This window comes from Ochotona curzoniae, unplaced genomic scaffold, assembly GCF_017591425.1.
Source record: "Ochotona curzoniae isolate NIBS_2020 unplaced genomic scaffold, NIBS_Ocur_1.0 scaffold_2587, whole genome shotgun sequence".
In the NCBI taxonomy this organism is placed as follows: Eukaryota; Metazoa; Chordata; class Mammalia; order Lagomorpha; family Ochotonidae; genus Ochotona; species Ochotona curzoniae.
The window spans coordinates 7,613,428-7,626,583 of record NW_024467096.1 but is presented as its reverse complement, the minus strand read 5'-3'; the positions used below and the strand labels follow the sequence as shown (position 1 = coordinate 7,626,583).

Genomic DNA, 13,156 nt, shown 5'->3' with positions numbered 1-13,156 from the left:
CCAACTCCTCTTTTCACAATTAGTTTACTGAGAGCCAAAAACACCAGACATGATGAGCTAGCTAGGAGGTTCTTTTTTCCAGCAGAGTAGGAACGGCAATAGGGGTGGAGGAAGAGAGAACAAGAAGGGAAATGTCTCTTTCCATGGTGGCAGGATGGGGAACTGCCAGAGCAAGGGAAAGAGGCAAGATGGAGAAGGATGGGGGAGAGCCAGGTAAAAGGGGAGGTGGCACAAGTGGAAGCTCATTTTATACAACTCAGGTGAACCTAGAAGATGTGGGGGGCATAGAGGCGGGCCCCAAGGCATTGGTGACTGAGATTATCTGAACCACAGGTTAGTAAGTAGCAACAGGGGGAGGGGCCACAAGAGATTGGTGAGTGAGTTTCTCAGGTAAGATGCCATGAGGTTACATTTCATTGGTGGATAACTGAAACAGTAAGAATTTTATGAGCGCTGGAAAGGGGAAGCAGAAGTGGTACTGGGTCCAAAATGAGATGCTCCAATCACTCCTCACACTCAACACTTTGAGTTTTGTTTCTCAGGATTTGCTCTCTTACATGTCTTGTTCCTTGAATCAAGCCCTTCTTATTTAAAATAGAAAAGGAGGATTAGAAAGTCTTTTGCTTCCCAGGGCCTCAATTTGTGTTGCTTTTGCAGTCTATAAATCTGCAAAACATGTGACATTTTTATATGGTTCTCTAAGGCATATGAAATACTATGCCAAACAGGATATTAGTATAGAGGAACCCCAAAAGTGTTTGCCAACACGAATGACAATGAAGATTTTGTGTGAACTCCACGAAAACTACTGTCGAGGGGCTTGGCATGATCGATAGCCTAGGGATTAAATCCTTGCCTTGTATCCTTCAAGATTCCATATGGGAGCTGCTTGGTGTCCAGGCTGCTCCACTTCCCACTGAGCTCTCTGCTTGTGGCCTGGGAAAGCAGTGAAAAGATGGTCCAAAGCCTTGGGACCCTGCACCTACATGGCAGACCCAGAAGAAGCTCCTGGCTCCTAGCTTTGGATCAACTTAGTTCTGAAATGTACTTTCTAAGAGGCCACAGATGATAACTCGAATATACAGAACTCTGCCAGCCACATGAGAGACTTGCACAGTGTTTCACACTTCTGGCTTGAGCCTGGTCCAGCCCTGTTATAGTCATTTGAGGCAATGAACTAGCAGAAGAAAGAGCTCCAATCTCTCTCTCTTTCTATCTCTCTCTCTCTAGCTCTGCTTTTCAAATAAAAAAAAAATTAAGTCTGAGGGCCAATGAAGACTTTTAAAATCTTACTGATCAATATATGTCAGAATTGATTTTTAATTTCCATTTTTAAGTTCTGAAGGGAACTGCTTAGGCACGGGTGTCAGTATTAACTGACTTCTTATTAAAGAAGAATGGACAGTCACCCTCTGTCTGCACTACTGCTGTGTTGTACTCTGTAACTGGTGCTTTCTTGGGGGGAAAAGAAAATGATCTCCCTGTGCATTTGTTTGCATCAGGATAGGCTGGTTTACATTCAGTCTCTGCATTACTCAGCCGTGGTTTTGTCCTTGTTTTCTTTGATAAAAAATTGAAAAATGTAATTCTTCTCAAAAGAATGCCTGCCTATTATCTGACTGTTGTTCTGCATGGGAGGTGCTCTGCACCTGCCCTAGGGCTCACCCAGGCCACCTTCTTGGGTAGGTAATGCTGCCCTGGTCCTGCCCTATGTACTGTGTGTGTAGATCAACACAAGTGCTACTGGGCACCGCCACCCTCAAAGGTTCTGGTTTCACTGTCTTTGCGTCTCTGATGTCAGCGTTAAGGATAGTGAACTTTTAAAAACAACTATCCCTTTCTTCTCTAATCTGGCAGAAAAACAAAGCTGGAGCCAGGATCCAACCAAATGGAAGAGACTATAGCTAAGCTAAATAGCATTGCACTTGACTTCCTCTCACAGCACACCCCATAGTCTCTGGAGGGGAGTGAGAGCTGGCCGAGAGCTCTCACAGTGTTGTAGGGAATTCGACATTAAACACAGTAGCAGCTTCGTTTCTTGTCTCACACGAAAGAAGAATTTTCATGCAGACAATTCCAGTTAGCAAAGCAAGATTTATTTAAGGAAAAAAGAGAAAGTGGCTCCTGCCCTATTGACAGGAGGGTGCTCCAAGGGAGGAAAAGACCCCAGATCTCCTGCCACAGTGACAGGAGGGAGATCCAAGAGAGGAAAAACAAAAAATGCCCAGGTAATGGTGAAGGTGGTGTCTTTTATGCCCCATCTCAGGGGAATTATCCGCAGGACAATAAATACATAAATAAAATTGTTCACAATAGCACCTGGTCCAGATTTAAAAGGACATCAGAAGGGTGGGTCTGGTTAAATTCCTACTCCATTTTGATAAGCTGATCACTCAGCACCTTCTCTGACTGACCCAGGGATGAGATTATATGGGCCAAGTCTCCTTGCTTTTGTTAGGACAATTCTGAGATGGTGAATTGATAAGTTAATTCTGACCCTTTGTCCTCCCTCAAGTGGGGACTATGCTCTTGAAAAGTTAAGAAATGGAGGAGAAATACAATTTTATATTTTTAAAGAGTAATTTCACCTAGCTGTCTACTATCCTGCCTGACTCCTCACACAACAGGGTCTGCAGGCCCACATTTAAGGAGCCTGCAGAAAGAACAGGGGAGGTTTCCTCTTCTACTCTACCTCATCCCCGCACCTCTACCTGTGTACCCCAAAACTGCAGCCAAGAGCCAGCCTGTCAGCATCTCCCTCCCTTGCCGGGCGCTAGCAGGTGCCCTAGGTGAAACTGGAGAATATTTGAGTTGGGAGAAAATTTGTCCTAAGTATGAACATGTCATCTGACTGATTGGGATCTGAAGCCAGAGAAGGAAGAAGGATATTGCCAAAGTGACACAGACAGCTGGTGGAATAGCTGGCGACAGAACCCAGGACCCCCTGTGCTCACTCATCCTACACATACTATTCTAAAACATGACCTTGTTTGTACCAGGTAGACATCAGCTTATGTGTGTGAAAGAGGCTAAAGAATATAAAGTGGAATTTTGTGTGCTTGAATGAAGAGGAAGCAAAAAAGTCACCTTTGTACCCCTGAGTTTTACCCAGGTTGGAAAACATTAAGGGGGTGCCAGGGCTCCCCCAGAAACAGTCTGCTGGAATCATCCCTGCCCAGAGCAGGAGAACAGGGAACTGGCAGTTATATCAAGAAACACAGGGCTGATAAAGTCCTGGGGGGAACTTCAGGAATTCTGCTCACCAGAAAGCCTTCTACCTACCAATATCCCACAAAAGGGGACAATGAGATGGGCCTTAGCCATAAAAACTCCAGCCTAAAGCAGATTGGGCTCTCAGGTTTGATTTTTATTGTTATTATTTTTTTAAATGTATTTATTAGAAAGGCAGAGTTACAGAGAGAAAGAGAGATCCTTCATCTGTTGGTTTACTCCCCAAATGACTACAACAACTCAGGGCTGGGCCACGCTGAAGCCAAGAGCCAGTCTCACACATGGGTGGCAGGGACCCAAGTACCTGGGCCATGTTCTGCTTCCCTGAGTGCAGCAACAGTGAGCTGGATCAGAAGTGGAGGAGCTAGGACACAAGCCAGAGCTCATAGGGGATGCTGGCATCACAGGCAGTGGCTCAACTCACTACATCACAACACTGGTTCAATTCACATGCTTTTAAAGATGTATAGAACAGGATTTGAAGAATTAACATTGCCATTTCAGTCTTCATTGTTCTAATCACAATTGTGTAGAATGAGAATAAACTGCCACTAAGAAAGCCTATAAGGCACTTGAGAGACATGGCCACAAAGACCTGTCTGACCTACTCTAACTCATCAGATCAATTTGATTTGGGTGCAGTGCACTTAGGGTCTGCTTTGCCTTAGCCACTTGGATAAGCTTGAGAAATATTTTCTTTAGCATCAATATATGGTTTATGGGGTTTTTTTTTTTTTCAAGATTTCTTTATTTTTGTTGGAAAGGCAGATTTACAGAGAGAAGGAGAGACAGAAAAATCTATCTGATGGTTCACTCCCCAAAGACCACAGTGGCTGGAGATGAGCCAATCTGAAGCCAAGAGCCTCTTCTGGGTCTCCCAAGTGGGTGCAGGGTCCCAAGGCTTTGGATCATCCCCTACTGCTTTTCCAGGCTGCAAGCAGGGAGCTGGATGGGAAATGGAGCAGCCAAGGCATGATCCAGTGTCCGTATGAGATACCATTGTTTGAAGATGGGGAATTAGCCAATTGAGCCATCTCTGCCTGAGTATTCTCTATATCCAGAAATGCCCTTCTTAAAATGAAACAGTAATGTTCTTTTCAGTACCCTATAACCAAAGCCAACACTCTCCCTTGTCTCTGAAATTGCTTAGAACCAATCATATCCTAAAGAAAGTCATCTCCAACCAGTAAGAAATTCACACACACACACCAACACACACACAGAGACATACACCCCCGCCTCACTTAAATCCTGCCCTTTTAGGCCAAGCCAGTGTATGCTCATCATGTAATGAAAAAGTTCTGATTAACTATGAAACACTTACCAAGGCCAGGCCTGCGTCACTTCTGTCCCAAATTAACCTTTTATTGCCCGTTTTATAGAAGATCTTATTTATTTTTGCACAAAGACCCAAATCATTTTTCTTTAATCTTTGCCTCACTACTTTAAGTTCCATCAAAACAACCTTGAGGTTGCCAAAGGTTTGCATGAATCAGACTGAGAAATAGCTACCTGCTACTTTGGCTTTTATAAGGTCTACATGATAAAACTCTTCTTTTCTTAAAAATCAAGCTAAATGTTGCTTTACAAAACTAAAGTTGGGCCCGGTGGCATGGCCTAGTGGCTAAAGTCCTTGCCTTGAACACGCTGGAATCCCATATGGGCGCCGGTTCTAATCCTGGCAGCTCCTCTACCCATCCAGCTTCCTGCTTGTGGCCTGGGAAAGCAGTCGAGGACAGGCCAAAGCCTTGGGACTCTGACCCATGTGGGAGACACGGAGGAAGTTCCTGGATCCTGGCTTCGGATTGGCATAGCTGCTGCCAGCCCAGGCAGGGCCAGTTCTGGCCTCTCTGCCGCTGGCCTCTGTCTAATCCATCTGGAGAAAGCTGACTTTTTGATACTAGTTCACAGCTGTATACATACGTGGTTATCACTGCTATAACTGTTCCAGTCACGTTACCTAATTTACTCCTTATAAAAACTCTCCTAACTGATATCATTATCACTCCCATTTTATAGATGAGGAAAGCGAGACACAGAGCAGTGAAACATTTCCCAGGGAATTTTATAAAACCAGGGAGCTTGGTGCCAAAATCCAGCTTACTAGCTTCTGTGCCATATGGCACTTTCCAATTTTTAACATTTGCTAATTTTCATCTTATTTAAAAGGTAGAGAGAGAGACAGAGAAAGATATTCTGTCCTGTGGATTCACTTCCCCAAAAGGCCTAAAACAGTCAGCTGAGCCAGGCTAGGAACTCCATCTGAGTCTGCTGTGTGGCTATCAGGAACCCAACTACTGGAGCTATCTTCTACTCCCTCCCATGTCATTGGTTGGCAAGAAGCTCCACTGAAGTGGAGGAACCAAGATTGAACCCAGGGACTCCTATGTGGGGTGCAGGTGTTCTCAGAAGCATCTTAAGAGTTGCACCCAACACCCTACACACCATATGGCATTTTATCTGACTTGTCAACATTATCTTGTCACTCCTTAGCTCCAGAGCCCATGGGGACTCCCTGGGGGCCCCGGAGGCAGCTCAGATTCCTTACTGAACAGGTTGGCTGGCAACGGCCTGCAGGTAAGTTGGGTCAGTGACCACCTCCTGGGACTGTCATGGAGACAAAGAGAGGTCATCCAGGTGAAGCACTCTGCTGGGTCCCCAAGATGGAGTGATACTTGATCAGTGTTAGTTACCATTGGATAACTTTTGGACCCTGTTCTTCCAACTTCCTTGTAGAACTCTTTTGACCAGGATGTTGCTGCAAATAAACAGTGCTTGCTATTGAGCTGAATGTTGATGCAATTTTTTCCTTCCTAGAAATGTTCTCTACTCCTGTATGCCAATACACCTCAGTTCTTCCATCTCTCAGCCTCCCTGCCCACCCCCAATGTAAACTCTAGGAACACTTATTCCCACTCCAGCTTGTCTTTCCCCCACATTATCATTTGTTTAATCACTTGTTAAACATTTATCAAGTCCTTACTCTAACAATAACAGTAACTGTATTTGACCTTAAACTTTACACAGGGTTTCGTGTTACAGCTACATGTCTAGGGAGCCTCATAAAAGCCTTTGGAGGGGCTCCTGCTGAAGTTGCACTGGCTCTACCAGCTGCTGAGTGACAATATCAGGAACCCTAGTCACAGACAGGACCCCAATCTTCAGGACACTCCCAGCTTCACCTGCAAAGCAAGTTTCCTCCACACAGGTAGCAATGACTGAGCACAGTGCCATCTGTTTGCAGTCACAAGGATGTAAACTGGCTGAGCCGGTACAGCTTTGCCCTGGCAAATGGAGCATGTCCTTGTTGTAGGGAGACGCTGAGAAACTGGAGCTGTCAGGGACTTTTCCCTCAGGTCCGTGATGTCATCAGAAGCTCAAAGATCAGCACCGAGAGATACAAAGTCCATGGTCCCATGCTCCAGCCCAGGGAGGCAACCAGCTGTGCCCAGGCTAGTCCGCTTCATGACAAGCTACTACCCACGTAGACTGGTTTCTGGAGGCAGAGAACTACATGCGTTTGGAGAGCAGTTAAGTTGCCACTTGCTTTCACACCGCACAGGAATGAGGCTGATTGGAATTAGTGCATGCCTTGCCTTCCTTCCACTGAGCTGGCCAGATGGGCTGAGGCCATCAGCGGAGGGTAGAAAGGGCTCCCTCTCTAGGAGGACTTGGATTAGGAGGGGCCTAATCTTCTCAGTAGATCTTTTCTTAAAGAAGGCATTCCTGGCAGTCCCATAGGAAAGACCACAGTTGTGATCTCTTATTCACTAGAAATAATGTTCTTGAAAATGTGGTAGTCTAGCAATTTCACACAGACATGTGCCCTTTGATCCCAGATATTTCACGTCTTGGATTGACTCCCAAATACATACAGTCAAAAGTTTCATTTATCTACCCAAAGCTATTCATTGAAGCATCAGTAGCAGTATCAAAAGCTTGGAATTAACTCCATGTCTAACTATAGGACAGGGTAGAAGAATGAGGGAATGTACCAGCAAGGAGGTGTTGTGTGGCTGGGAAGAGAAAAGTAAAGTATTTTTTTATTGTCCTGTTGGCTGGTTCTCTATTGTTTTTAGACCACTAGGATATAGCATGATGAGTAACCAAATGGATGAAGAAGATAAAAATAGTGTGCTATTATTTGGGAGAAAATTATGAATATGTACATTACAGTAGGGCAGAGTGAGTAAAGAACAACAGAAGCAGTGAAGCTTTGCAAATCCATCTGGGTTTGCAGATTGATTATGGAAACGTGTAAATATTTTAGAAAATTATACAACAAAAGCAGCTTTGACAACATGAAGCGAGTGGATTTAAGTTGGTGGCGTGATTACAGAGTGAAGCACTACTGCAAATGACCTTAAAATGCAGGAATTTATATAACCCTAATGGGCTATCTGTAACCACCAAACCCAAACCAAACCCAGAGGCCTTGCTAAACACCTGAAACTATTTTTAGTAATGAAATGCAATGGTGTACATACTGTTATCCTAAGTCTGTTTTGTACGAATCGTAGGATAAAGCAGTGAATAATTTGTGTTGGTTGGAGAAAGGAATTTAGTTAAGAAGAAAAGTCTTGACTTCTAAACTTGAAATCAAAATATCAGTAAGAACTCACAAAATGTTTTGTAAAAAATTGCTTGGAGACGCCATGGATAACATAGATGCCAGCATTTCTGGCACATAGGCAAGGATGTGGCTTACACAAACATGGGCCTTGGGAGAATGGCTGATTCTAGAACTGAGGTATTGGGAAGGAAAGGCCCCAAACGAGCCTGGAACACTGTGCTACACACAAGTTAGTAGAAAACCTGCCAAGGATGGTAGAGTTGTTAGAAGGATTTAGAAACCTGCCTGAAAAGCCTCCTGCTGACTCCACATAGACTCATGCGACCATCAGTAATGATTTAGAACTGCAGTGGGCTGAAACTCATCCAACATGTTTCAGGTCATGATTTCACAATGATATGTTTGAAAATTTGAATCTGTTGGTCACCTTTGTGGGTGCTAGGAATTCATACATTTTTTTGCGGGGGTCGGGGGGGTTAATTGGTAAATCAAGAGAAAAAAGTGATCATCTTACCTCTCCAATGAGGAAGTACATTTTTTAGTTTGTGTAGGTGAACAGCAAAAGCTGCATTTGGGAATGTATTACTGTTATTAAAGAAGAACCAAGAGGATGAAAATATTAATTACTGGGTGGGGAGTGGGATCATGGGAGGATGTGGTGTGGGCTGTAACGCAATGGGTTAAGCTGAAACTGGGGTGATATCTACATCCCTTGCCTGAGTGCCGCCTCTACGTCCAATCTAGCATCCTGCTAATACACACCATGGAAGGCAGCAGGTGATGGCTCAAGGACTTGGGTTTCTGCTACCCGCATGGTGGATCAAGAGGTAGTTTGGTGCTTCTGCCTGATCCAGCCCTGGCTGTTGCAGGCATTTTAGGAAAAAACTAACGGTTAGAAGACACATCTCTCTCTCTCTCTTTCTCGCTCTCTTTCTGTCTCTCTCTCTTTTTTCCTCTTTCTTTATCACTTTCTCAACTCCTTTCTCTCACCCCTTCTCTTTCAAATAAAATAAAAATAAATGCAGGGAAAATAGAATTATAATTTTTCAATTCCTAACAAAATAATGAATCTGGATTTTGAAAATCCTTAACTGTCAGCAGACAAACAGCTCTGTTATTATCAGATATTAGTTGCCTTCTGATGAAACGAATCACTAATGAAGCAGTCTTTCCAAAGTCTCAATTCCAGGGGGTCAGCGTTGTGACATAGCACGCAGAGCCTGCACCTACAATGTTGAGGTCCATATGGATGCTGATTAGAGTTGGCCGCTCCACTTACCATTCAGCTCCCTGCTAATGTGCCTGGGAAAGCTGCAGAGGACGGCTTAAGAGCTTATGCTCCTGGCTTCAACAAAGCCCAGCCATTTAGGGAGTAGACCAGCAGGTGCGAGATTGTCCCTTTTTGTGTTTCTCTTCTTCTCTCTGTAACTCTGCCTTTCAAATAAATAAATTTTTTAAAAATTTAAAGAATATAGTAGGCCAACACAATAGGTCAGTTGGATAATCCTCTTTCTCCAAGCTCTGGGATTTTTCTCCAAGCACTGGGATCCAGCAGCATGTGGATGCTGGTTCATGTTCTGGCTGCTCTGCTTCCCATCCAGCTCCCTGAATGTGTCTTGGAAAGCAATGGAAGATGGTCCAACTCCTTGGGACCTTACACCTGCATGTGGGAGACCCAGAGAAAGTTCCTGGCTCCTGGCTTCAGATTGGCTCAGCCCTGACTATTGTAGCTATTTGGGGGAATGAACCAGCACGTAGAAGATCTTTCTGTCTCTCCTCTCTGTGAATCTGCCTTCCAAGTGAGAATAAATACTTTAAAAAAAAAAAAAAAAAAAAAAAAACAAGCCTAAATCTCATCACTTACTCTGAATCCGACCACCAGTTAGCAAGAAACACCAACTTCAGGGAACATGTTAAATGATGTCACTGGGTGCAGTTGCCAACCTTCAGATGGTGAGAAATCTCATGTGATAAATGGTGCAGATTCCTCAGGGATGAATGACAAGAAGGAAGAACTCATCAAATAAAAGGGATTTAACAGGCATGGCAAAATCTTTACAAGTGAGAAGGAAATGATAATATGTTTTGCTCAAGAATAACTCAGGGATACATTAGTGAGGGAAAAAAAAACCAGATTAGATGTGAATTATTCATTAATAAGGCTGGTTGGTAGGACCACAGGGACTCACTTTACCACTGTGTCTCCAAAACTGTATTACAAATTTTTTTATTGTAAAACAAAGCAAGGAGCTCAGAATGAGAGCCTAGTGGCTAAATCCTCACCTTGAAGGCGCTGGGATCCCATATGAATGCTGGTTTGAGTCCCAGCTGTTCTACTCCCTTTCCAACTCCCTGCCCGTGGCCTGGGAAAGCAATCAAGGATGGCCCAAAGCCTTGGGACCCTGCACCCACATGGGAGGCCTGGAAGAATCTCTAGCTCCTGGTTTTGGGTTGATTTGGCTTGACTCCAGCCATGGTGGCCACTTTGGGGAATGAACCATCAGATGGAAGATCTTTCTGTCTCTCCTTCTATATGTAAATCTGCCTTTCCAATTAAAATAACAATGAATGAAATAAAAAAAAAAAAACAGGAGAAAGAGTAGAAGGAGGGAAAAGAAGAAGAAAAGAAATTAATAATGAAGTCATGGAAAAGTCAAACAAAAATTAAAAAGTGAAGACATTTCCGGTATCACGGCTGTGTATCCTTGCTGAACTGCAGCACCCAGCATGGGGAGGCCACTTGAGGATCATTGAATGCACCTGAACTTGAGGCTTAGCTTCAAGATGAGAAGGGAATGTTTCTTCCAATGTGAAAGGCAGTTCTGCACCTGGAACTTGACTGCTGCTAAGACAGCAAGAGAAGCAGAGAAATTCACTCCAGAGTGTGAGGGCAGGGTGCCTAGCAGAAGTGAAGTTTTGTGTTTATCTCCTCTCTGCTCATATGCACTCATTAAACGAGTTAAATTTCTGTGACACACAAGTTTTTTAAGAGTCTCACATAACATCACAAGATCCTTAAACCATCCAAAACCAGTCATATAGAGGAAAGAAAGTGAAGGTGGGGGCTTTCTGCTTGTTTTTTTTTAAAGATTTATTTTATTTTTATTGGAAAGGCGGATATATAGAGAGGAAGATCTTCCATCCGATGATTCACTCCCCAAGTGGCCGCAATGGCTGGAGCTGAGCCGGTCCGAAGCCAGGAGCCTCTTCCGGGTCTCCCACACGGGTACAGGGTCCCAAGGCTTTGAGCCGTCCTCGACTGCTTTCCCGGGCCACAGGCAGGGAGCTGGAAGGGAAGAGGGGCTGCCAGGATTAGAACTGGCACCCATATGTGTTCCTGGGGCATGCTCGCGCCAGGCCCGCTTGTTTGTTTCTAAAAGGTAGAGAGAAGAGGTAAACCTTCACTTAAGGGTTCATTGTCCTCATTCTCACATTTGCCAACGCTGGGCCAAGTTAAAGCCCCAAGCAGAAAGGGCTCCATGTGGGTGGTAGGAACTCAACTAGGCCACCACCTACTTACTTCCAGGGTCTGCATTCACAAGAAACCAAAGTGAGGAGCCAGAGTTGGAAACTGAAGCCAGCCACTCCAATGTGGGAGGTGGATATTGTAACTGGTAGATGAAACAACCATCCCAAGAAAGTGAATTTTGAAATTTAGCAGGACCTAGAGTTGTAACCTAGTGGCAAAAGTCCCCACCTTGCACACACCAGGATCCCATATAAACACCAGTTCGTATTCCGGCTGCTCCACTTACCTTTCAGCTCCCAGCTTGTGGTCTGAGAGAGCAGTGCAGGTTGGCCAAAATTCTTGGGACCCTGAACCCAAATGGGAGATCCAGAAGAAACTCCTGGCTTCAGATCACCTCAGCTCTGGCTGTTGCAGCCACTTGAGGAGTGAATCATCAGATGGAGGATCTTCTGTCTCTCCTTCTTTACATCTGCCTCTCCAATAAAAATTAAAAATCTTAAAAAAAGAAAAAAAAAGGAAACTAAGCAGACTCAGTTTTAGTTGTGGCTTAGCCACTTACTAGCTGTATGACCATGAACAAGTTCCGGCTGTGAAAACCAGTTTTCTCCATAAAATGACAATGTTATTCCCCACTGTTTCATTGCCAGAATTACGGACAGTAGTTGAACAACGGTTGACCAAGTTCTTAGCAAAAAGAAAGAGTATATTTGAAGAGTAGACTGTACACACTTTGGCCTTTAGAGGCTATTTGATAAAACTGGCAGAGGAGGGCAGGAAGGGCTAGAAAATTCTCTTCCTGTGGCTAAAAGGGTACCAGAGAAGGCTCCTCCAATTACCTGCCCTTCCGGAACCTTCCCACTCTTCATTCTTTCAAGTTCCACCTCCATGCAAATTGATCCCACCTCTTTTCTCCCCAGCCTTCCCACTCATCTATTTTAACACATCACAGAATCTCCTTATCAGTGTAATTTTTCTCGCCCTTCTGTATCCCCTTTCCAGGCTGTAAACTTGACTACAATGAGTCTTCAAAATTAACTTTCTCTTTTTTTTTCCTCTAGCCAGCCAACACACCATCCAGACTAAGGAAGACGTGGAAACTGCGCAGCCACATGAGCCATGGCCAAGGGCACATCGGCAAGCACCAGAAGTACCCAGGAGGCTGGGAAACGCTGGTGGCATGCATCACCGCAGGATCAACTGTGACAAATCTTACCCAGGTTACTTTGGGAAAATTGGTATGCGGTATTACCATTTGAAGTGGAACCAGAGCTTCTACCCAACTGTCAGCCTCGGTAAGTTGTGGATGCTGGTCAGTGAGCAGACACACGTGTATGCTGCCAAGAACAAGACGGGAGCTGCCGCCATCATAGGCATGGTGCGGTCGAGCTACTACAAAGGTCTGGGAAAGGGAAGCTCCCAAAACTCCCAGTCATTGTCAAGGCCAAATTCTTCAGTAGAGGAGCTGAGAAGACGAAGGGCTTTAGGGGAGCCTGTGTCCTGATGGCTTGAAGCCACCATTCATTAAAGTGTTTCCCTGCTTGGAAAAATATGTATATATCTCTTTCTAACTAGGTGTAGAGAATAGAATTTGGTGTGTGGAAGATCCTCCAAAAACTCTGACTGCCTTGCAAACCAAGACCAAGGCCTATTTCATGAGTCTGTGGAGAGGTAGCAGTGCGAAGCAACCAAACTATCCTCCTGTGTAAGCTCTACATTGCAAGACACATGGAAGGAGAGCAAATCCCTTAACTTTATGTAGTGTTTTATGGTGTCAGTCGACTGAGAATTTTGTTTTTGTTCATATTCCCACTCATACCTTTCAAAAATCCAGGAACTTGCATTTGTGGTATAGTAGGTTAAGCCACCACTGGTGATACCATCAT

The 13,156-nt window shown here is 44.4% G+C and overlaps 1 pseudogene; it reads left to right on the top strand.

The window, feature by feature from the left end:
* LOC121171092 overlaps positions 1-12,810 on the top strand; it is a 36,754-nt pseudogene extending 23,944 nt beyond the window's left edge.
* The last annotated feature ends 346 nt before the right edge of the window (positions 12,811-13,156 follow it).